Consider the following 22,692-nt stretch of genomic DNA (forward strand, 5'->3'; position numbering starts at 1 on the left):
TTCAAATTATTTATAATCAATGTAATAGGCAAAACCAGTGCTGGTGGCTGTCAATCATAAGATATGTGGACAAACAGAAGCAAATCTTATCACTCACCACATAACTGAACCTAAGGATGATTTGTAAACACAATTTACTTGATAAAATTTTTTTTCTAAATTTCTCAATAAAACTCTTTTGGCCTAGGGGTGCTGTGAAATTTTTTTTGGGTTCTCTAGGGCGCTGTGATTCAAAAAAGTTTGTGAACCACTGGCTTAAGTAAACGTCTGTAAGGATTTATAGGCATATAAATATTCCTTCTATTCACGTATTGACTATTTTTGCCTACTGTATATATTCTTACCCAGAGCTGTACATCGCATATTTCAGGCACGATTTATCTGCTCAGCTGAGCTCACACTCTACTTTATAGTGCCTGGGACACCAAGAGCTAAGGTGACTTGTCCAAGGTCGCAAGGCACTCACACTGTATGAAACATAGTGGGCAGCATCCCCGTCCCAATTTTTCAGCATTTTAGCAACATGCATGCAAAAATATCTCTCTCTAAAAAAAAACAAAAAAAACTATTATACATTTTAACTGTATTTTATTATATGTTTTTGTTCAAAAAGGAGTATTCAATACATAAATTATTACAGGTAATTTTACTAATGACATTCACATTAGAGAATCTTAACTTATTTGCACCAGGTTTCGCTTTAAGATTTTTTTTTCCTTGCAGAATACAGAAACCTGAAGAACAGTACAAGAGTGTGTTGATATGTATAATGTAGCCCATCTTATGTCACCCACAGACTGAGATTTTCAAGGCAATCAGACAGTGGATTAAGCATTCCCTGACTGCCTGTTCACAAACATAGAGCTCCCTACAGCTGTCACCTCCCAACAGATCTACACAAAAAATGCTTTGTATCTTCTGGCTTCAGAAAAGGTATGTTGGAATATATTTATATAGATTCCTGTGGTCTTCTTAAACAAAGCACAAAACCCCCCCTGAAAAAACTAGATTTTTATTTTCTCAAACACCACAAACAGAAATTAAAATGTAGAATGGGGATTTTACAAATGTCTAAAAGAGGAATTATAGCACAGAAGTAACTGAATTCTACAAATAATACTTGTTTATACTGTATATATATTTTATATCCTGCATGTCACACATTTCCTTATATATAATAGATAGGCATTTGTAAGATTATATTCGCATGCCTCGTACAGGATCCTTGCTTGTCCCTGATTTCACCGCATCACAATGTACACTCATGAATATGTATGACTCTACCCAGAATCCTTTGCACACTTATTCATTCTGTACAATGCTATTACTTTGTAGGAAATAATTCTCTGCCCTCAACACTTTTTACTGTTCTTAATATTATTCTGTAATGGCTCCAATTATTTGTGTGGGGTTTTTGGTATCAGTTGTGTGACTTTTCTAAATTCAGTATAATATAAGAATTGGAGTAAATATAATGTGGTGATAATATAACATTCAAATTCTGATTTTGTTTGCTTGCAATAAATCAAATGAACAAATGAAAATACTGGAATAATCAAAATTGCTACGGTGAAGTCTAGATGCACGGAATTGCATTTTGCTTAAAGGTTATTTAAGGTGTAATATGGATGCTGGTTCCTTTAAATCATGTGTTAGGGAAATGAAAGAGTTAAAAGAGGAGTGTTGTGAGAACTGATTTTGCAAGCGCTGCATTGAGGATCCTCTGTAACCCTGCAGAATTGCATTGTTCCTTTGAGAAGACTTGCCTTTAACTCTTCCATTCCATTTTCCAAGGGCATTGCTTGGGGGGGAAAAAACAGTACAATTTTTTTAAAGTGTAATCTGAGAATTTTTAGTGGTTTTGTCTACACATCGACCCTTAAGACCCATCTATTTTCACCTATACCATATTTTCGACCAGTCCATGCCTCTAGTTTTGGCAAGATGCCATGAAAGAAGATTAATCAAAATTTCTTCCTACCTCATAATTTTATTGTGGGCACGATTGCACCAATGCAACAAATTAATATAACAAAATATGTCTTTGGCTGGATCATGCTGATTTGACGTTTCCGGTGCTCTATGGCTGTCCTGTAAGCAGTTAAGTTAACCAGACCAGTTGATGACATTTTGGTCACCTGTTAAAAATTCACACTGCTGAACAGGATAAAAACTTATGCTGTGCAATTTTAATGAAGCCATAGTATTCATTATTAATAAACACGTTATAGACCCATGGGAACCATAGCAATTCAAATATATTAAGATTGACAAGATATTTTTCTCCTATATTCCAATTAGAAATATCTACCAAAGGTTGTTTCTTGTTATTTATCAGGTTCTTCCAGGCTCTGGCAGAAGTTAAAGAACATCTTTCTTTTCATAGTGCTAGCAGACCTTTTGTACGCTGACAATACTTGTAAGCACTCAGCCTACCCACTCAGTGATGTCACTGATTCTTATAGAATCAATAGGCTGCATTCTTGTTAATATTGTTTCAGCTTCCAAAATCGCAGGTTGTGCTTCTTAACAGAGAAGTATTGTGGAATTGTTATGCTGGATTAGCGTCTTCTTCTGCTACAAATCGCGGGGCTGGAAAACAAGGCCCCTTAGTGCCTAATAACTCAGCCATAGAAGGCGGCTTAAATTGTACCCATGTGCACAAACATAGGGGCAGATGTATTAACCTGTAGAAGGCATAAGGAAGTGATAAACCAGTGATAAAGCAATGGTAAGTGCAAGGTGATAATGCACCAGCCAATCAGCTCCTAACAGTTAATTTACATATGGGAGCTGATTGGCTGGTGTGTTTATCACCTTGCATTTATAACTGGTTTATCACTTCCTTATGCCTTCTACATGTTAATACATCTACCCCATAATCTTTTTTTGCAGATGGAATAGTTTAATAAGATTCAAGAATTGGACAGAACATTTTACAGAGGCGCCCTCCTGTGGCACTTTAAAGCTTTTTACCACCTGCAAAATATTTTTTTTAAGGTCTTCCGGGGTAGCGGAGGTGAAGACTCATGGCCTGATTGATAGTATGACGGTATTGCAATGTTTTTGCATACTACAGTGTTTGTTGATCTGGGCATGTGCAGAAGTGACAATGGACATGTGCAGATCCTGATAGGCAATCTCGCTCACAGAGCCCCACAGCTGCGCCCATTTGAGCGTCCTGCTATGGAAAGCCGTTCACCCCCGCTGACATCGCTGGACGCACTGAGCGCTTTTCAGCCCAGCGATGTCAGCGATCATAGCTGTACATACACGCTGGGCAAAAATGCCCAGTGTGTATGGACCTTTAGATTGCACACAGGTGGACTTCATTTCACTAATTATGTGACTTCTGAAGGTAATTGGTTGCACCAGAATTTTTGAGGAGCATCATAGCAAAGGGGTTGAAAACATATGCACATGCCAATTTTTAGATTTCTATCTATAAAAATTATTTTTTATATACATTTTTCTCATTTCACTTCACCAACTTAGACTATTTTGTGCAGATCCATCACATAAAATTCAGATTTAAAAAAAATTAAATTACAGGTTGTAAGGTAACAAAATAGGTGAAAAGCCAAGGGGGGTGTGTGTGTGTGTGTTAATACTTTAACAAGGCACTGTAGGTATCTTTATATTTCCACAGCGGAGGCTATTTGAGAATGTTATGCATCCAGGGGGGGCAATCTTTATACCTTATGGGCGCGATGCTGCGATGACTGTTCTCCCAATTTCTCCAGCAAATTCTCTGTGACTGGTAACTGGGCTTCGCAAAGTACTGGGTGATGCAGAGTCCTACACACTATAATCACATCCCTTCTCACCACTGAAGAGGCAGAACTGGGCTGTTACAGGGCATTTTCATGTAGGCAAGGTTCAGTGTGTACAGTGTTGGAGATAAGCATAAATATAGCTGTTTTTAGAATGATCATATCCACTATGGGGTGTATTCATCTGACATGTGAGTATTCAATGCCCGGCCAAACCCGACAGGTTTGGCCCGTTCTCGACAATGCCAATCCGACTTTTTTTTAAAGTCGGATTGACATTGTCGGAAACAGAGCTAAAACCTGTCGGGTATGGCCGCGCTTCTGACAATACACATGGATCAGCCGCCGATCCGAGTGCTTTCCGACAGGTTTTCGACAAGCCAGATTTCACGACTTGTCGGGAAAAATGGGGCTGCATTGAATAGGTCGGAACCCCTTCTGACCTAAAACAGTCGGAAACTGCCTTCTTTCCAACAAGACGGCAGTTTCCGACTTCAATTGAATACCCCCCTATGTATATGCTGGACCAAGTTCGCACTAGTGATGATGACAAGCAGTAAAACAAGCATAGGAGCGAGGTCCAGATAATGAGAAGGCATGGCCACTGCAGGGGGCATAGCTATGGGCAGTCATGATGCACATGTGCAGTACCAGGGAGCATGGTCACCTCATAGAAGGGGAATGGTTACATGACCCCTTCACTCCCGTGCCCTTACAGAAGCCTGGGACACAGTTTTTTTTTTACCCACTTTTCTCCTCCTCTCTCTTGGTCCTGCTGGGGAAGCTATCTGACCCAGGGCCTGAAGCGCTGTTGAGTGCCTTAATAGTTTGGGTAATTTCTTCAGGTGTCATCACCTTATTGAGGAATTAATTCTGAAATTAAGATAACAGGTATGTATGAGGATTCTAGAGTGTCTATACTTTGGTTTTAGTATTAAGATCTGAAATTTTTAGTTGGGATTTGTAAAGTGAAGAGTAATAGTCTCAAAAGGAATCAATAAGTTTTTTGTGTGTGTCATTTAATAATTTGCTTTTGTCATTTTGGGTTGAAGTATTGTGGTTGCGAATGGGTGTAGAATTGTTAAGATAGAAAGTTATCTGCTCTGTCTCCTTTTCCAGGTAATTTTGGACAAAGTCATTGTTATGATTTAGATTTGGTTAATTAAATCAATTTAAAGTAAGCCTTACATGTAAGGTGTTTTTGATGCTGTTCTCAAATCCAGAGACTATGGCACTCATTCCGAGTTGTTCGTTCGGTAATTTTCTTCGCATCGCAGCGATTTTCCGCTAATTGCGCATGCGCAATGTTCGCACTGCGACTGCGCCAAGTAAATTTGCTAAGAAGTTTGGTATTTTACTCACGGCATTACGAGGTTTTTTCTTCGTTCTGGTGATCGTTGTGTGATTGACAGGAAGTGGGTGTTTGTGGGCGGAAACTGACCGTTTTATGGGAGTGTGTGAAAAAACGCTGCCGTTTCTGGGAAAAACGTGGGAGTGGCTGAAGAAACGGGGGAGTGTCTGGGCGAACGCTGGGTGTGTTTGTGACGTCAAACCAGGAACGACAAGCACTGAACTGATCGCACTGGAAGAGTAAGTCTCGAGCTACTCAGAAACTGCACAGAAAAATCTTTTCGCAATATTGCGAACACTTCGTTCGCAATTCTGCTAAGCTAAGATACACTCCCAGAGGGCGGCGGCTTAGTGTGTGTACTGCTGCGAAAAGCGGCTAGCGAGTGAACAACTCGGAATGAGGGCCTATGGCCCTCATTCCGAGTTGATCGCTCGCTAGCTGCTTTTAGCAGCAGTGCAAACGCTAGGCCGCCGCCCTCTGGGAGTGTATCTTAGCTTAGCAGAAGTGTGAACGAAAGGTTAGCAGAACAGTGCAGACATTTTTTCAAGCAGTTTCAGAGTAGCTGCAGACCTACTCCTACCTTGCGATCACTTCAGTCTGTTTAGTTCCTGTTTTGACGTCACAAACACGCCTTGCGTCCGGCCAGCCACTCCCCCGTTTCCCCAGGCACACCTGCGTTTTTATCTGACACGCTTGCGTTTTTAGCACACTCCTGGAAAACGGTCAGTTACCTCCTAGAAACGCCCATTCCTGTCAATCACTCACCGATTAACAGAGCGACTGAAAAGAGTCGCTCGGCCTTCTGTGAAACTGCATAGTTTTTTGTGAAAGTACATCGCGCGTGCGCACTGCGCCCCATACGCATGCGCAGAAATGCAGATTTTTAGCCTGATCTCTGCACTGCGAACAACGGCAGCTAGCGATCAACTCAGAATACCCCCTATGCCCCATCCCTCCTTCCCTTCAGTACCTGCAGTCTACTGCTGTTGGGTGTCCAACACCAGCACTTCTGGGTGGCTGTAACGCATTGCTGGCCAGACACATACGTAGAAATGAGTGGCTGATCCCAGTCTGAAATCTTGAATAGTATTTGCAAATTTACAGTAATGAGCAGTAGGATAACTGGGCAGAATATTTTGCCCTGCCAGAATTTACATACTGTATAACAATGCTCAACATTCAACGACCTAATTTACACATTTTTTTACCATCTGTGGTTATCACCTAAATTCCATTCCATATTCAAATACTTCCAGTATGTTCCAGACATTGGCGTTTTAAGAGAGGGGGGGACACGCATGCAGCCTCCGTTGCGGGCCCCCTCCTCTTCGGCAGCAGTGGACTCTCGCATAATGCCAGAGTTTACTGTGCATGTGCAGGTTTCCGGGAACATGGCGCCCACGCCTTGTTCCCGGGGACACTTCTAGTGCGCATGCGCAAATCACTCGGAAATGGCAGCGGCGGCCATTTTCCGAGTGATATGTGCCCGCACAGCAGGGCCTCCATAGCGGGACTCCTGAGGGGTAAGTATATTCTATGGGTGCAGTGTGTGCATTGTGGGCCCCCTCGACCCCACACACTGCACCCATTATAGAAACGCCTATGGTTCCAGAAGTTCAAGAGCTCCGTACAAACCTGAAAGAAATTCAGAAAAGTTACAGTTAAAGTTGTTAAAAACACAAGCTTAACTAAAAGATCAGGGTTAAAAGAAAAAGTATACCAGCACCAAAATATCAGTTGGAGACAGATTGGCTGGTTCTGAGTCAGGAGCACACACAAAAGAAGAAAGGGAAAAAAAAGCAAGTAACTTTGGCCCTCATTCCGAGTTGTTCGCTCGTTCTTTTTCATCGCATCGCAGCGATTTTCCGCAAACTGCGCATGCGCAATGTTCGCACTGCGACTGCGCCAAGTAAATTTGCTTAGAAGTTTGGTATTTTACTCACGGCATTACGAGGTTTTTTCTTCGTTCTGGTGATCGTTGTGTGATTGACAGGAAGTGGGTGTTTCTGGGCGGAAACTGGCCGTTTTATGGGAGTGTGTGAAAAAACGCTGCCGTTTCTGGGAAAAACGCGGGAGTGGCTGGAGAAACGGGGGAGTGTCTGGGCGAACGCTGGGTGTGTTTGTGACGTCAAACCAGGAACGAAACTGACTGAACTGATCGCAGTGGCAGAGTAAGTCTCGAGCTACTCAGAAACTGCTTAAAAATTTCTATTCGCAATTTTGAGAATCTTTTGTTCGCAAATTTGCTAAGCTAAGATTCACTCCCAGTAGGCGGCGGCTTAGCGTGTGCAATGCTGCTAAAAGCAGCTTGCGAGCGAACAACTCGGAATGAGGGCCTTTGTGCCTTGGCAAAACCATGTTGCACCTCATGTGGGGCCAATGTACAGTGTACAGAGAGATTTAGCCCTGGGAGGGGGCTTGTCCAAACTCAAATCTAAATTGTAGTATAAGACTAAAGCTGTCAAGCATTTGTGGGCTACATGCAAAAGCAGCCAGTATTTACTCTGCATGCAAAAGAACTCATAAATGTATTTGCCCCCCTTGCATTGCAAGATGGTTCATCCAGGTGCAAAGTTACAGGTGTTTCTATGCTTTGCTCCCAACTCAGTATAAGCCCCACAGTGTGCTAAACTATTAAGAATTGGAGACTCGCACAACCTTCTCCAAAATGTTGTAATATGTTTGTTGGCCCTTTCTTGGACAGAGTTGTCCCCTCATCAGTTACATTTAAATTGAAACTACCTTATTCCGTGAGAAGGGTTCAACCGATATTCCATGCTTTCCAAGTACAACCATACTTCCCATCTTTTTAGGATTCCTCCCCTGAAGAAGTCCGCAGGGGAGAGGCTGCAGTCAACTCTGGGGGGCAAGACAGGGCTATCACGTCATTAGATGAGATTTCACATAATTTAGTCCCGCCCCCTCAAATCGATGCCGCGATTCCCAGTGTTATCTCCCCCATCTTGCCCGCTTCACTAGGAAGTAGGCAGGATGCGGGAGATTCTGACACTCTTCAAGGGTTCCAGGGGACTACTCCAAAAATCATGAGTCTCCCGCAAGTATGAGTAAAACTAGCCGCTTGTTCAACACCTGCTACTACTCCACCAGTTAAACTTAAGAATTTTTAATTTGAACAAATTCTGGGGCTATATGGTAAGCAGCCACTTCTCAACATGTTGGAGCTTAAACGTTAATGCTGCTTTAAAATTTTTTGCTCCAACCCGCCAAGAAGCGGAAGCTTATAAAAGATGCCCCTTCTTAAATATAGTTCTTGAACTCTAAGTTTAAGCAAAGAAAGTTCTTCCTAGTCAGGTGGAAAGGCTAGTTAATTGAAGATAACTCATGAGAATCAGTAGAATATATTCATGCACTCAGACTTATTCAGAAATATTTTTATAAAGACCCCAGCGAACATGGAGCGCCTGGAAGTCGCGTAAGAAGTAGGGGCGTAGTGTCATAGATTGCAGCCTGTTTGGCAGCTGCTTTCCTTCCCTCAATTGCATGCTCAGCAACTAGGGGCTGGTGCCGATTTGGATCCATGCCCCCTTGCTCTTTAAAATGGTATACTCCCTGGAAACTTCTTGTCATGTGATTGGTTTTAGGAAACAAGAATCGCTGTTTAAACTTGGATTGGCTATTTTCTGACTCCTGGACTTTATTTTGACTTTTGCCTTTACCTGCACCTCGGATAATCTGCTGCTGGATGACCTTGAATTGGACTTGACTTTCTCCCTAACACTACACCTTCTGGATATTTGTACTTTGAACTTGGATAGGACCCTGAGCTCTGCTTCTGTTTGTTTCCTTAACCAATTTCTGCTGGATATTTGTGTAATGATCGGACTATAACCCCTGCTTATGCCTGCTCTTTAAAATACAAATAGAATTTCTGTGTACCAGACCCTGGACTGTTTTTTAGAGATGAGCGGGTTCGGTTTCTCTGAATCCGAACCCGCCAGAACTTCATGTTTTTTTTCACGGGTCCGAGCGACTCGGATCTTCCCGCCTTGCTCGGTTAACCCGAGCGCGCCCGAACGTCATCATGACGCTGTCGGATTCTCGCGAGGCTCGGATTCTATCGCGAGACTCGGATTCTATATAAGGAGCCGCGCGTCGCCGCCATTTTCACACGTGCATTGAGATTGATAGGGAGAGGACGTGGCTGGCGTCCTCTCCGTTTAGACACTTGATTTACTAATTTTGGGGAGCATTAGGAGTACTCAGTAGTGTACAGTGCAGAGTTTTGCTGATAGTGACCAGTGACCACCACTTTTATTTATAATCCGTTCTCTGCCTGAAAAAAGCGATACACAGCACACAGTGACTCAGTCACATACCATATCTGTGTGCACTGCTCAGGCTCAGGCCAGTGTGCTGCATCATCTATTATCTATATATAATATTATATATCTGTCTGACTGCTCAGCTCACACAGCTTATAATTGTGGGGGAGACTGGGGAGCACTACTGCAGTGCCAGTTATAGGTTATAGCAGGAGCCAGGAGTACATAATATATTATATAGTGAGTGACCACCAGACACACAGTGCAGTTTATTTAATATATCCGTTCTCTGCCTGAAAAAAGCGATACACACAGTGACTCAGTCAGTCACATACCATATCTGTGTGCACTGCTCAGGCTCAGGCCAGTGTGCTGCATCATCTATATATATTATATATCTGTCTGACTGCTCAGCTCACACAGCTTATAATTGTGGGGGAGACTGGGGAGCACTACTGCAGTGCCAGTTATAGGTTATAGCAGGAGCCAGGAGTACATAATATTATATTAAAATTAAACAGTGCACACTTTTGCTGCAGGAGTGCCACTGCCAGTGTGACTAGTGACCAGTGACCTGACCACCAGTATATAATATTAGTAGTATACTATCTCTTTATCAACCAGTCTATATTAGCAGCAGACACAGTACAGTGCGGTAGTTCACGGCTGTGGCTACCTCTGTGTCGGCACTCGGCAGCCCGTCCATAATTGTATATACCACCTAACCGTGGTTTTTTTTTCTTTCTTTATACATACATACTAGTTACGAGTATACTATCTCTTTATCAACCAGTCTATATATTAGCAGCAGACACAGTACAGTGCGGTAGTTCACGGCTGTGGCTACCTCTGTGTCGGCACTCGGCAGCCCGTCCATAATTGTATATACCACCTAACCGTGGTTTTTTTTTCTTTCTTTATACATACATACTAGTTACGAGTATACTATCTCTTTATCAACCAGTCTATATTAGCAGCAGACACAGTACAGTGCGGTAGTTCACGGCTGTGGCTACCTCTGTGTCGGCACTCGGCAGCCCGTCCATAATTGTATATACCACCTAACCGTGGTTTTTTTTTCTTTCTTTATACATACATACTAGTTACGAGTATACTATCTCTTTATCAACCAGTCTATATATTAGCAGCAGACACAGTACAGTGCGGTAGTTCACGGCTGTGGCTACCTCTGTGTCGGCACTCGGCAGCCCGTCCATAATTGTATATACCACCTAACCGTGGTTTTTTTTTCTTTCTTTATACATACATACTAGTTACGAGTATACTATCTCTTTATCAACCAGTCTATATATTAGCAGCAGACACAGTACAGTGCGGTAGTTCACGGCTGTGGCTACCTCTGTGTCGGCACTCGGCAGCCCGTCCATAATTGTATATACCACCTAACCGTGGTTTTTTTTTCTTTCTTTATACATACATACTAGTTACGAGTATACTATCTCTTTATCAACCAGTCTATATATTAGCAGCAGACACAGTACAGTGCGGTAGTTCACGGCTGTGGCTACCTCTGTGTCGGCACTCGGCAGCCCGTCCATAATTGTATACTAGTATCCAATCCATCCATCTCCATTGTTTACCTGAGGTGCCTTTTAGTTGTGCCTATTAAAATATGGAGAACAAAAATGTTGAGGTTCCAAAATTAGGGAAAGATCAAGATCCACTTCCACCTCGTGCTGAAGCTGCTGCCACTAGTCATGGCCGAGACGATGAAATGCCAGCAACGTCGTCTGCCAAGGCCGATGCCCAATGTCATAGTACAGAGCATGTCAAATCCAAAACACCAAATATCAGTAAAAAAAGGACTCCAAAACCTAAAATAAAATTGTCGGAGGAGAAGCGTAAACTTGCCAATATGCCATTTACCACACGGAGTGGCAAGGAACGGCTGAGGCCCTGGCCTATGTTCATGGCTAGTGGTTCAGGTTTTTTGGAAGGGACATCCTGCGTGACACTGCAGTGCCACTCCTAGATGGGCCCGGTGTTTGTGTCGGCCACTAGGGTCGCTAATCTTACTCACACAGCTACCTCATTGCGCCTCTTTTTTTCTTTGCGTCATGTGCTGTTTGGGGAGTGTTTTTTGGAAGGGCCATCCTGCGTGACACTGCAGTGCCACTCCTAGATGGGCCCGGTGTTTGTGTCGGCCACTAGGGTCGCTTATCTTACTCACACAGCGACCTCGGTGCAAATTTTAGGACTAAAAATAATATTGTGAGGTGTGAGGTATTCAGAATAGACTGAAAATGAGTGTAAATTATGGTTTTTGAGGTTAATAATACTTTGGGATCAAAATGACCCCCAAATTCTATGATTTAAGCTGTTTTTTAGTGTTTTTTGAAAAAAACACCCGAATCCAAAACACACCCGAATCCGACAAAAAAAATTCGGTGAGGTTTTGCCAAAACGCGTTCGAACCCAAAACACGGCCGCGGAACCGAACCCAAAACCAAAACACAAAACCCGAAAAATTTCAGGCGCTCATCTCTACTGTTTTTGACTATGACCTGTGAAGACATCACGCAGGTGAGCAGCATCATATTCATTTGTTATTTGGTCGCTCACTGCTGTTTTCATATGTTTCTGAACATCTTTCCAAAGTATTATTTGAGCATCTTCTCATATACATATATTTGCCTGTAATAAATGTGTAATTGCCTTTTGAATGATTGCCTCTATAAAAATATGGGCACACTCGCCAGAATCATGCCCGTGTCTGCACCTTGGCCCTCATTCCGAGTTGTTCGCTCGGTATTTTTCATCGCATCGCAGTGAAAATCCGCTTAGTACGCATGCGCAATGTTCGCACTGCGACTGCGCCAAGTAACTTTACTATGAAGAAAGTATTTTTACTCACGGCTTTTTCTTCGCTCCGGCGATCGTAATGTGATTGACAGGAAATGGGTGTTACTGGGCGGATACACGGCGTTTCAGGGGCGTGTGGCTGAAAACGCTACCGTTTCCGGAAAAAACGCAGGAGTGGCCGGGGAAACGGTGGGAGTGCCTGGGCGAACGCTGGGTGTGTTTGTGACGTCAACCAGGAACGACAAGCACTGAAATGATCGCACAGGCAGAGTAAGTCTGGAGCTACTCTGAAACTGCTAACTCGTTTGTAATCGCAATATTGCGCGTACGTCGGTCGCAATTTTAAGAAGCTAAGATTCACTCCCAGTAGGCGGCGGCTTAGCGTGTGTAACTCTGCTACATTCGCCTTGCGAGCGAACAACTCGGAATGAGGGCCCTTGAGGCTATTGCATAAGCCCTAAGTCTACATTTATTATGGTAAATATTAGAGATGTGCACTTGAAATTTTTCGGGTTTTGTGTAGAGATGAGCGCCTGAAATTTTTCGGGTTTTGTGTTTTGGTTTTGGGTTCGGTTCCGCGGCCGTGTTTTGGGTTCGAACGCGTTTTGGCAAAACCTCACCGAATTATTTTTGTCGGATTCGGGTGTGTTTTGGATTCGGGTGTTTTTTTCAAAAAACCCTAAAAAACAGCTTAAATCATAGAATTTGGGGGTAATTTTGATCCCAAAGTATTATTAACCTCAAAAAACATAATTTACACTCATTTTCAGCCTATTCTGAACACATCACACCTCACAATATTATTTTTAGTCCTAAAATTTGCACCGAGGTCGCTGTGTGAGTAAGATAAGCGACCCTAGTGGCCGACACAAACACCGGGCCCATCTAGGAGTGGCACTGCAGTGTCACGCAGGATGTCCCTTCCAAAAAACCCTCCCCAAACAGCACATGACGCAAAGAAAAAAAGAGGCGCAATGAGGTAGCTGTGTGAGTAAGATTAGCGACCCTAGTGGCCGACACAAACACCGGGCCCATCTAGGAGTGGCACTGCAGTGTCACGCAGGATGGCCCTTCCAAAAAACCCTCCCCAAACAGCACATGACGCAAAGAAAAAAAGAGGCGCAATGAGGTAGCTGTGTGAGTAAGATTAGCGACCCTAGTGGCCGACACAAACACCGGGCCCATCTAGGAGTGGCACTGCAGTGTCACGCAGGATGGCCCTTCCAAAAAACCCTCCCCAAACAGCACATGACGCAAAGAAAAAAAGAGGCGCAATGAGGTAGCTGACTGTGTGAGTAAGATTAGCGACCCTAGTGGCCGACACAAACACCGGGCACATCTAGGAGTGGCACTGCAGTGTCACGCAGGATGTCCCTTCCAAAAAACCCTCCCCAAACAGCACATGACGCAAAGAAAAAAAGAGGCGCAATGAGGTAGCTGTGTGAGTAAGATTAGCGACCCTAGTGGCCGACACAAACACCGGGCCCATCTAGGAGTGGCACTGCAGTGTCACGCAGGATGTCCCTTCCAAAAAACCCTCCCCAAACAGCACATGACGCAAAGAAAAAAAGAGGCGCAATGAGGTAGCTGTGTGAGTAAGATTAGCGACCCTAGTGGCCGACACAAACACCGGGCCCATCTAGGAGTGGCACTGCAGTGTCACGCAGGATGTCCCTTCCAAAAAACCCTCCCCAATCAGCACATGATGCAAAGAAAAAGAAAAGAAAAAAGAGGTGCAAGATGGAATTATCCTTGGGCCCTCCCACCCACCCTTATGTTGTATAAACAAAACAGGACATGCACACTTTAACCAACCCATCATTTCAGTGACAGGGTCTGCCACACGACTGTGACTGATATGACGGGTTGGTTTGGACCCCCCCCAAAAAAGAAGCAATTAATCTCTCCTTGCACAAACTGGCTCTACAGAGGCAAGATGTCCACCTCATCTTCACCCTCCGATATATCACCGTGTACATCCCCCTCCTCACAGATTATCAATTCGTCCCCACTGGAATCCACCATCTCAGCTCCCTGTGTACTTTGTGGAGGCAATTGCTGCTGGTCAATGTCTCCGCGGAGGAATTGATTATAATTCATTTTAATGAACATCATCTTCTCCACATTTTCTGGATGTAACCTCGTACGCCGATTGCTGACAAGGTGAGCGGCGGCACTAAACACTCTTTCGGAGTACACACTTGTGGGAGGGCAACTTAGGTAGAATAAAGCCAGTTTGTGCAAGGGCCTCCAAATTGCCTCTTTTTCCTGCCAGTATAAGTACGGACTGTGTGACGTGCCTACTTGGATGCGGTCACTCATATAATCCTCCACCATTCTATCAATGTTGAGAGAATCATATGCAGTGACAGTAGACGACATGTCCGTAATCGTTGTCAGGTCCTTCAGTCCGGACCAGATGTCAGCATCAGCAGTCGCTCCAGACTGCCCTGCATCACCGCCAGCGGGTGGGCTCGGAATTCTGAGCCTTTTCCTCGCACCCCCAGTTGCGGGAGAATGTGAAGGAGGAGATGTTGACAGGTCGCGTTCCGCTTGACTTGACAATTTTGTCACCAGCAGGTCTTTCAACCCCAGCAGACCTGTGTCTGCCGGAAAGAGAGATCCAAGGTAGGCTTTAAATCTAGGATCGAGCACGGTGGCCAAAATGTAGTGCTCTGATTTCAACAGATTGACCACCCGTGAATCCTTGTTAAGCGAATTAAGGGCTGCATCCACAAGTCCCACATGCCTAGCGGAATCGCTCCGTGTTAGCTCCTTCTTCAATGCCTCCAGCTTCTTCTGCAAAAGCCTGATGAGGGGAATGACCTGACTCAGGCTGGCAGTGTCTGAACTGACTTCACGTGTGGCAAGTTCAAAGGGCATCAGAACCTTGCACAACGTTGAAATCATTCTCCACTGCACTTGAGACAGGTGCATTCCATCTCCTATATCGTGCTCAATTGTATAGGCTTGAATGGCCTTTTGCTGCTCCTCCAACCTCTGAAGCATATAGAGGGTTGAATTCCACCTCGTTACCACTTCTTGCTTCAGATGATGGCAGGGCAGGTTCAGTAGTTTTTGGTGGTGCTCCAGTCTTCTGTACGTGGTGCCTGTACGCCGAAAGTGTCCCGCAATTTTTCTGGCCACCGACAGCATCTCTTGCACGCCCCTGTCGTTTTTTAAAAAATTCTGCACCACCAAATTCAAGGTATGTGCAAAACATGGGACGTGCTGGAATTTGCCCATATTTAATGCACACACAATATTGCTGGCGTTGTCCGATGCCACAAATCCACAGGAGAGTCCAATTGGGGTAAGCCATTCCGCGATGATCTTCCTCAGTTGCCGTAAGAGGTTTTCAGCTGTGTGCGTATTCTGGAAAGCGGTGATACAAAGCGTAGCCTGCCTAGGAAAGAGTTGGCGTTTGCGAGATGCTGCTACTGGTGCCGCCGCTGCTGTTCTTGCGGCGGGAGTCCATACATCTACCCAGTGGGCTGTCACAGTCATATAGTCCTGACCCTGCCCTGCTCCACTTGTCCACATGTCCGTGGTTAAGTGGACATTGGGTACAACTGCATTTTTTAGGACACTGGTGAGTCTTTTTCTGACGTCCGTGTACATTCTCGGTATCGCCTGCCTAGAGAAGTGGAACCTAGATGGTATTTGGTAACGGGGGCACACTGCCTCAATAAATTGTCTAGTTCCCTGTGAACTAACGGCGGATACCGGACGCACGTCTAACACCAACATAGTTGTCAAGGACTCAGTTATCCGCTTTGCAGTAGGATGACTGCTGTGATATTTCATCTTCCTCGCAAAGGACTGTTGAACAGTCAATTGCTTACTGGAAGTAGTACAAGTGGGCTTACGACTTCCCCTCTGGGATGACCATCGACTCCCAGCGGCAACAACAGCAGCGCCAGCAGCAGTAGGCGTTACACGCAAGGATGCATCGGAGGAATCCCAGGCAGGAAAGGACTCGTCAGACTTGCCAGTGACATGGCCTGCAGGACTATTGGCATTCCTGGGGAAGGAGGAAATTGACACTGAGGGAGTTGGTGGGGTGGTTTGCGTGAGCTTGGTTACAAGAGGAAGGGATTTACTGGTCAGTGGACTGCTTCCGCTGTCACCCAAAGTTTTTGAACTTGTCACTGACTTATTATGAATGCGCTGCAGGTGACGTATAAGGGAGGATGTTCCGAGGTGGTTAACGTCCTTACCCCTACTTATTACAGCTTGACAAAGGGAACACACGGCTTGACACCTGTTGTCCGCATTTCTGGTGAAATACCTCCACACCGAAGAGCTGATTTTTTTGGTATTTTCACCTGGCATGTCAACGGCCATATTCCTCCCACGGACAACAGGTGTCTCCCCGGGTGCCTGACTTAAACAAACCACCTCACCATCAGAATCCTCCTGGTCAATTTCCTCCCCAGCGCCAGCAACACCCATATCCTCCTCATCCTGGTGTACTTCAACACTGACATCTTCAATCTGACTATCAGGAACTGGACTGCGGGTGCTCCTTCCAGCACTTGCAGGGGGCGTGCAAATAGTGGAAGGCGCATGCTCTTCACGTCCAGTGTTGGGAAGGTCAGGCATCGCAAACGACACAATTGGACTCTCCTTGTGGATTTGGGATTTCAAAGAACGCACAGTTCTTTGCGGTGCTTTTGCCAGCTTGAGTCTTTTCAGTTTTCTAGCGAGAGGCTGAGTGCTTCCATCCTCATGTGAAGCTGAACCACTAGCCATGAACATAGGCCAGGGCCTCAGCCGTTCCTTGCCACTCCGTGTGGTAAATGGCATATTGGCAAGTTTACGCTTCTCCTCCGACAATTTTATTTTAGGTTTTGGAGTCCTTTTTTTTCTGATATTTGGTGTTTTGGATTTGACATGCTCTGTACTATGACATTGGGCATCGGCCTTGGCAGACGACGTTGCTGGCATTTCATCGTCTCGGCCATGACTAGTGGCAGCAGCTTCAGCACGAGGTGGAAGTGGATCTTGATCTTTCCCTAATTTTGGAACCTCAACTTTTTTGTTCTCCATATTTTATAGGCAGAACTAAAAGGCACCTCAGGTAAACAATGGAGATGGATGGATTGGATAGTTTACTAGTATACAATTATGGACGGACTGCCACGGTTAGGTGGTATAAAAAAACCACGGTTAGGTGGTATATATTATAATAATAATACAATTATGGATGGACGGACTGCCTGCCGACTGCCGACACAGAGGTAGCCACAGCCGTGAACTACCGCACTGTACACTGGTTGATAAAGAGATAGTAGTATACTCGTAACAACTAGTATGACACTATGACGACGGTATAAAGAATGGAAAAAAAACCACGGTTAGGTGGTATATATTATAATAATAATACAATTATGGATGGACGGACTGCCTGCCGACTGCCGACACAGAGGTAGCCACAGCCGTGAACTACCGCACTGTACACTGGTTGATAAAGAGATAGTAGTATACTCGTAACAACTAGTATGACACTATGACGACGGTATAAAGAATGGAAAAAAAACCACGGTTAGGTGGTATATATTATAATAATAATACAATTATGGATGGACGGACTGCCTGCCGACTGCCGACACAGAGGTAGCCACAGCCGTGAACTACCGCACTGTACACTGGTTGATAAAGAGATAGTAGTATACTCGTAACAACTAGTATGACACTATGACGACGGTATAAAGAATGGAAAAAAAACCACGGTTAGGTGGTATATATTATAATAATAATACAATTATGGATGGACGGACTGCCTGCCGACTGCCGACACAGAGGTAGCCACAGCCGTGAACTACCGCACTGTACACTGGTTGATAAAGAGATAGTAGTATACTCGTAACAACTAGTATGACACTATGACGACGGTATAAAGAATGGAAAAAAAACCACGGTTAGGTGGTATATATTATAATAATAATACAATTATGGATGGACGGACTGCCTGCCGACTGCCGACACAGAGGTAGCCACAGCCGTGAACTACCGCACTGTACACTGGTTGATAAAGAGATAGTAGTATACTCGTAACAACTAGTATGACACTATGACGACGGTATAAAGAATGGAAAAAAAACCACGGTTAGGTGGTATATATTATAATAATAATACAATTATGGATGGACGGACTGCCTGCCGACTGCCGACACAGAGGTAGCCACAGCCGTGAACTACCGCACTGTACACTGGTTGATAAAGAGATAGTAGTATACTCGTAACAACTAGTATGACACTATGACGACGGTATAAAGAATGGAAAAAAAACCACGGTTAGGTGGTATATATTATAATAATAATACAATTATGGATGGACGGACTGCCTGCCGACTGCCGACACAGAGGTAGCCACAGCCGTGAACTACCGCACTGTACACTGGTTGATAAAGAGATAGTAGTATACTCGTAACAACTAGTATGACACTATGACGACGGTATAAAGAATGGAAAAAAAACCACGGTTAGGTGGTATATATTATAATAATAATACAATTATGGATGGACGGACTGCCTGCCGACTGCCGACACAGAGGTAGCCACAGCCGTGAACTACCGCACTGTACACTGGTTGATAAAGAGATAGTAGTATACTCGTAACAACTAGTATGACACTATGACGACGGTATAAAGAATGGAAAAAAAACCACGGTTAGGTGGTATATATTATAATAATAATACAATTATGGATGGACGGACTGCCTGCCGACTGCCGACACAGAGGTAGCCACAGCCGTGAACTACCGCACTGTACACTGGTTGATAAAGAGATAGTAGTATACTCGTAACAACTAGTATGACACTATGACGACGGTATAAAGAATGGAAAAAAAACCACGGTTAGGTGGTATATATTATAATAATAATACAATTATGGATGGACGGACTGCCTGCCGACTGCCGACACAGAGGTAGCCACAGCCGTGAACTACCGCACTGTACACTGGTTGATAAAGAGATAGTAGTATACTCGTAACAACTAGTATGACACTATGACGGTATAAAGAAAGAAAAAAAAATACCACGGTTAGGTGGTATATATTGTAATACAATTATGGATGGACGGACTGCCTGCCGAGTTCCGACTGCCGACACAGAGGTAGCCACAGCCGTGAACTACCGCACTGTACTGTGTCTGCTGCTAATATAGACTGGTTGATAAAGAGATAGTATACAATACATACAACAATGAATATACTACTATACTGGTGGTCAGGCACTGTGGTCACCACTAGTCACACTGGCAGTGGCACTCCTGCAGCAAAAGTGTGCACTGTTTAATTTTAAATTAATATAATATTATGTACTCCTGGGGGCTCCTGCTATAACAACCTGCAGTGCTCCCCAGTCTCCCCCACAATTATTATAAGCTTTGCCTTTTATACATTGATGTGCAGCACACTGGGCTGAGCTGAGTGCACACAGACTGAGTCACACTGTGTGACTGGCTTGTGCTGTGTATCGTTTTTTTTCAGGCAGAGAACGGATATAGCAGAGAACGGATATATATTAAAATAAATAAAAGTTAACTAACAACAACTGCACTGGTCACTGTGGTAAACTCTGTCTGACTCTGCACAATCTCTCTCTCTCTTCTAATCTAATTTCTAATGGAGAGGACGCCAGCCACGTCCTCTCCCTATCAATCTCAATGCACGTGTGAAAATGGCGGCGACGCGCGGCTCCTTATATAGAATCCGAGTCTCGCGAGAATCCGACAGCGTCATGATGACGTTCGGGCGCGCTCGGGTTAACCGAGCAAGGCGGGAGGATCCGAGTCTGCTCGGACCCGTGAAAAAAACATGAAGTTCGTGCGGGTTCGGTTTCAGAGAAACCGAACCCGCTCATCTCTAGTTTTGTGTTTTGGTTTTGGGTTCGGTTCCGCGGCCGTGTTTTGGGTTCGAACGCGTTTTGGCAAAACCTCACCGAATTTTTTTTGTCGGATTCGGGTGTGTTTTGGATTCGGGTGTTTTTTTTAAAAAACACTAAAAAACAGCTTAAATCATAGAATTTGGGGGTCATTTTGATCCCAAAGTATTATTAACCTCAAAAACCATAATTTCCACTCATTTTCAGTCTATTCTGAATACCTCACACCTCACAATATTATTTTTAGTCCTAAAATTTGCACCTAGGTCGCTGGATGACTAAGCTAAGCGACCCTAGTGGCCGACACAAACACCGTGCCCATCTAGGAGTGGCACTGCAGTGTCACGCAGGATGGCCCTTCCAAAAAACACTCCCCAAACAGCACATGACGCAAAGAAAAAAAGAGGCGCAATGAGGTAGCTGTGTGAGTAAGATAAGCGACCCTAGTGGCCGACACAAACACCGGGCCCATCTAGGAGTGGCACTGCAGTGTCACGCAGGATGGCCCTTCCAAAAAACCCTCCCCAAACAGCACATGACGCAAAGAAAAAAAGAGGCGCAATGAGGTAGCTGTGTGAGTAAGATAAGCGACCCTAGTGGCCGACACAAACACCGTGCCCATCTAGGAGTGGCACTGCAGTGTCACGCAGGATGGCCCTTCCAAAAAACATTCCACAAACAGCACATGACGCAAAGAAAAATTAAAAAAAAAAGAGGTGCAAGATGGAATTGTCCTTGGGCCCTCCCACCCACCCTTATGTTGTATAAACAGGACATGCCCACTTTAACCAACCCATCATTTCAGTGACAGGGTCTGCCACACGACTGTGACTGAAATGACGGGTTGGTTTGGACCCCCACCAAAAAAGAAGCAATTAATCTCTCCTTGCACAAACTGGCTCTACAGAGGCCAGATGTCCACCTCATCATCATCCTCCGATATATCACCGTGTACATCCCCCTCCTCACAGATTATCAATTCGTCCCCACTGGAATCCACCATCTCAGCTCCCTGTGTACTTTGTGGAGGCAATTGCTGCTGGTCAATGTCTCCACGGAGGAATTGATTATAATTCATTTTAATGAACATCATCTTCTCCACATTTTCTGGATGTAACCTCGTACGCCGATTGCTGACAAGGTGAGCGGCGGCACTAAACACTCTTTCGGAGTACACACTTGTGGGAGGGCAACTTAGGTAGAATAAAGCCAGTTTGTGCAAGGGCCTCCAAATTGCCTCTTTTTCCTGCCAGTATAAGTACGGACTGTGCCTACTTGGATGCGGTCACTCATATAATCCTCCACCATTCTTTCAATGGTGAGAGAATCATATGCAGTGACAGTAGACGACATGTCCGTAATCGTTGTCAGGTCCTTCAGTCTGGACCAGATGTCAGCATCAGCAGTCGCTCCAGACTGCCCTGCATCACCGCCAGCGGGTGGGCTCGGAATTCTGAGCCTTTTCCTCGCACCCCCAGTTGCGGGAGAATGTGAAGGAGGAGATGTTGACAGGTCGCGTTCCGCTTGACTTGACAATTTTCTCACCAGCAGGTCTTTCAACCCCAGCAGACTTGTGTCTGCCGGAAAGAGAGATCCAAGGTAGGCTTTAAATCTAGGATCGAGCACGGTGGCCAAAATGTAGTGCTCTGATTTCAACAGATTGACCACCCGTGAATCCTTGTTAAGCGAATTAAGGGCTCCATCCACAAGTCCCACATGCCTAGCGGAATCGCTCCGTGTTAGCTCCTCCTTCAATGTCTCCAGCTTCTTCTGCAAAAGCCTGATGAGGGGAATGACCTGACTCAGGCTGGCAGTGTCTGAACTGACTTCACGTGTGGCAAGTTCAAAGGGCATCAGAACCTTGCACAACGTTGAAATCATTCTCCACTGCGCTTGAGACAGGTGCATTCCACCTCCTATATCGTGCTCAATTGTATAGGCTTGAATGGCCTTTTGCTGCTCCTCCAACCTCTGAAGCATATAGAGGGTTGAATTCCACCTCGTTACCACTTCTTGCTTCAGATGATGGCAGGGCAGGTTCAGTAGTTTTTGGTGGTGCTCCAGTCTTCTGTACGTGGTGCCTGTACGCCGAAAGTGTCCCGCAATTCTTCTGGCCACCGACAGCATCTCTTGCACGCCCCTGTCGTTTTTTAAAAAATTCTGCACCACCAAATTCAAGGTATGTGCAAAACATGGGACGTGCTGGAATTTGCCCATATTTAATGCACACACAATATTGCTGGCGTTGTCCGATGCCACAAATCCACAGAAGAGTCCAATTGGGGTAAGCCATTCCGCGATGATCTTCCTCAGTTGCCGTAAGAGGTTTTCAGCTGTGTGCGTATTCTGGAAAGCGGTGATACAAAGCGTAGCCTGCCTAGGAAAGAGTTGGCGTTTGCGAGATGCTGCTACTGGTGCCGCCGCTGCTGTTCTTGCGGCGGGAGTCCATACATCTACCCAGTGGGCTGTCACAGTCATATAGTCCTGACCCTGCCCTGCTCCACTTGTCCACATGTCCGTGGTTAAGTGGACATTGGGTACAGCTGCATTTTTTTAGGACACTGGTGAG

The 22,692-nt window shown here is 44.9% G+C and overlaps 1 protein-coding gene across 1 annotated transcript in view; it reads left to right on the forward strand.

The window, feature by feature from the left end:
* The first annotated feature begins 909 nt into the window (after positions 1–909).
* TLK1 (tousled like kinase 1) overlaps positions 910–22,692 on the forward strand; it is a 706,650-nt gene continuing 684,867 nt past the window's right edge. The window contains exon 1 of the mRNA XM_063933490.1: positions 910–933. The gene's annotated coding sequence lies outside the window, so the exon portion shown is untranslated. The remainder of the gene's footprint in view (positions 934–22,692) is intronic.

This window comes from Pseudophryne corroboree, chromosome 7 (genome assembly GCF_028390025.1).
Source record: "Pseudophryne corroboree isolate aPseCor3 chromosome 7, aPseCor3.hap2, whole genome shotgun sequence".
NCBI classification, from domain to species: Eukaryota; Metazoa; Chordata; class Amphibia; order Anura; family Myobatrachidae; genus Pseudophryne; species Pseudophryne corroboree.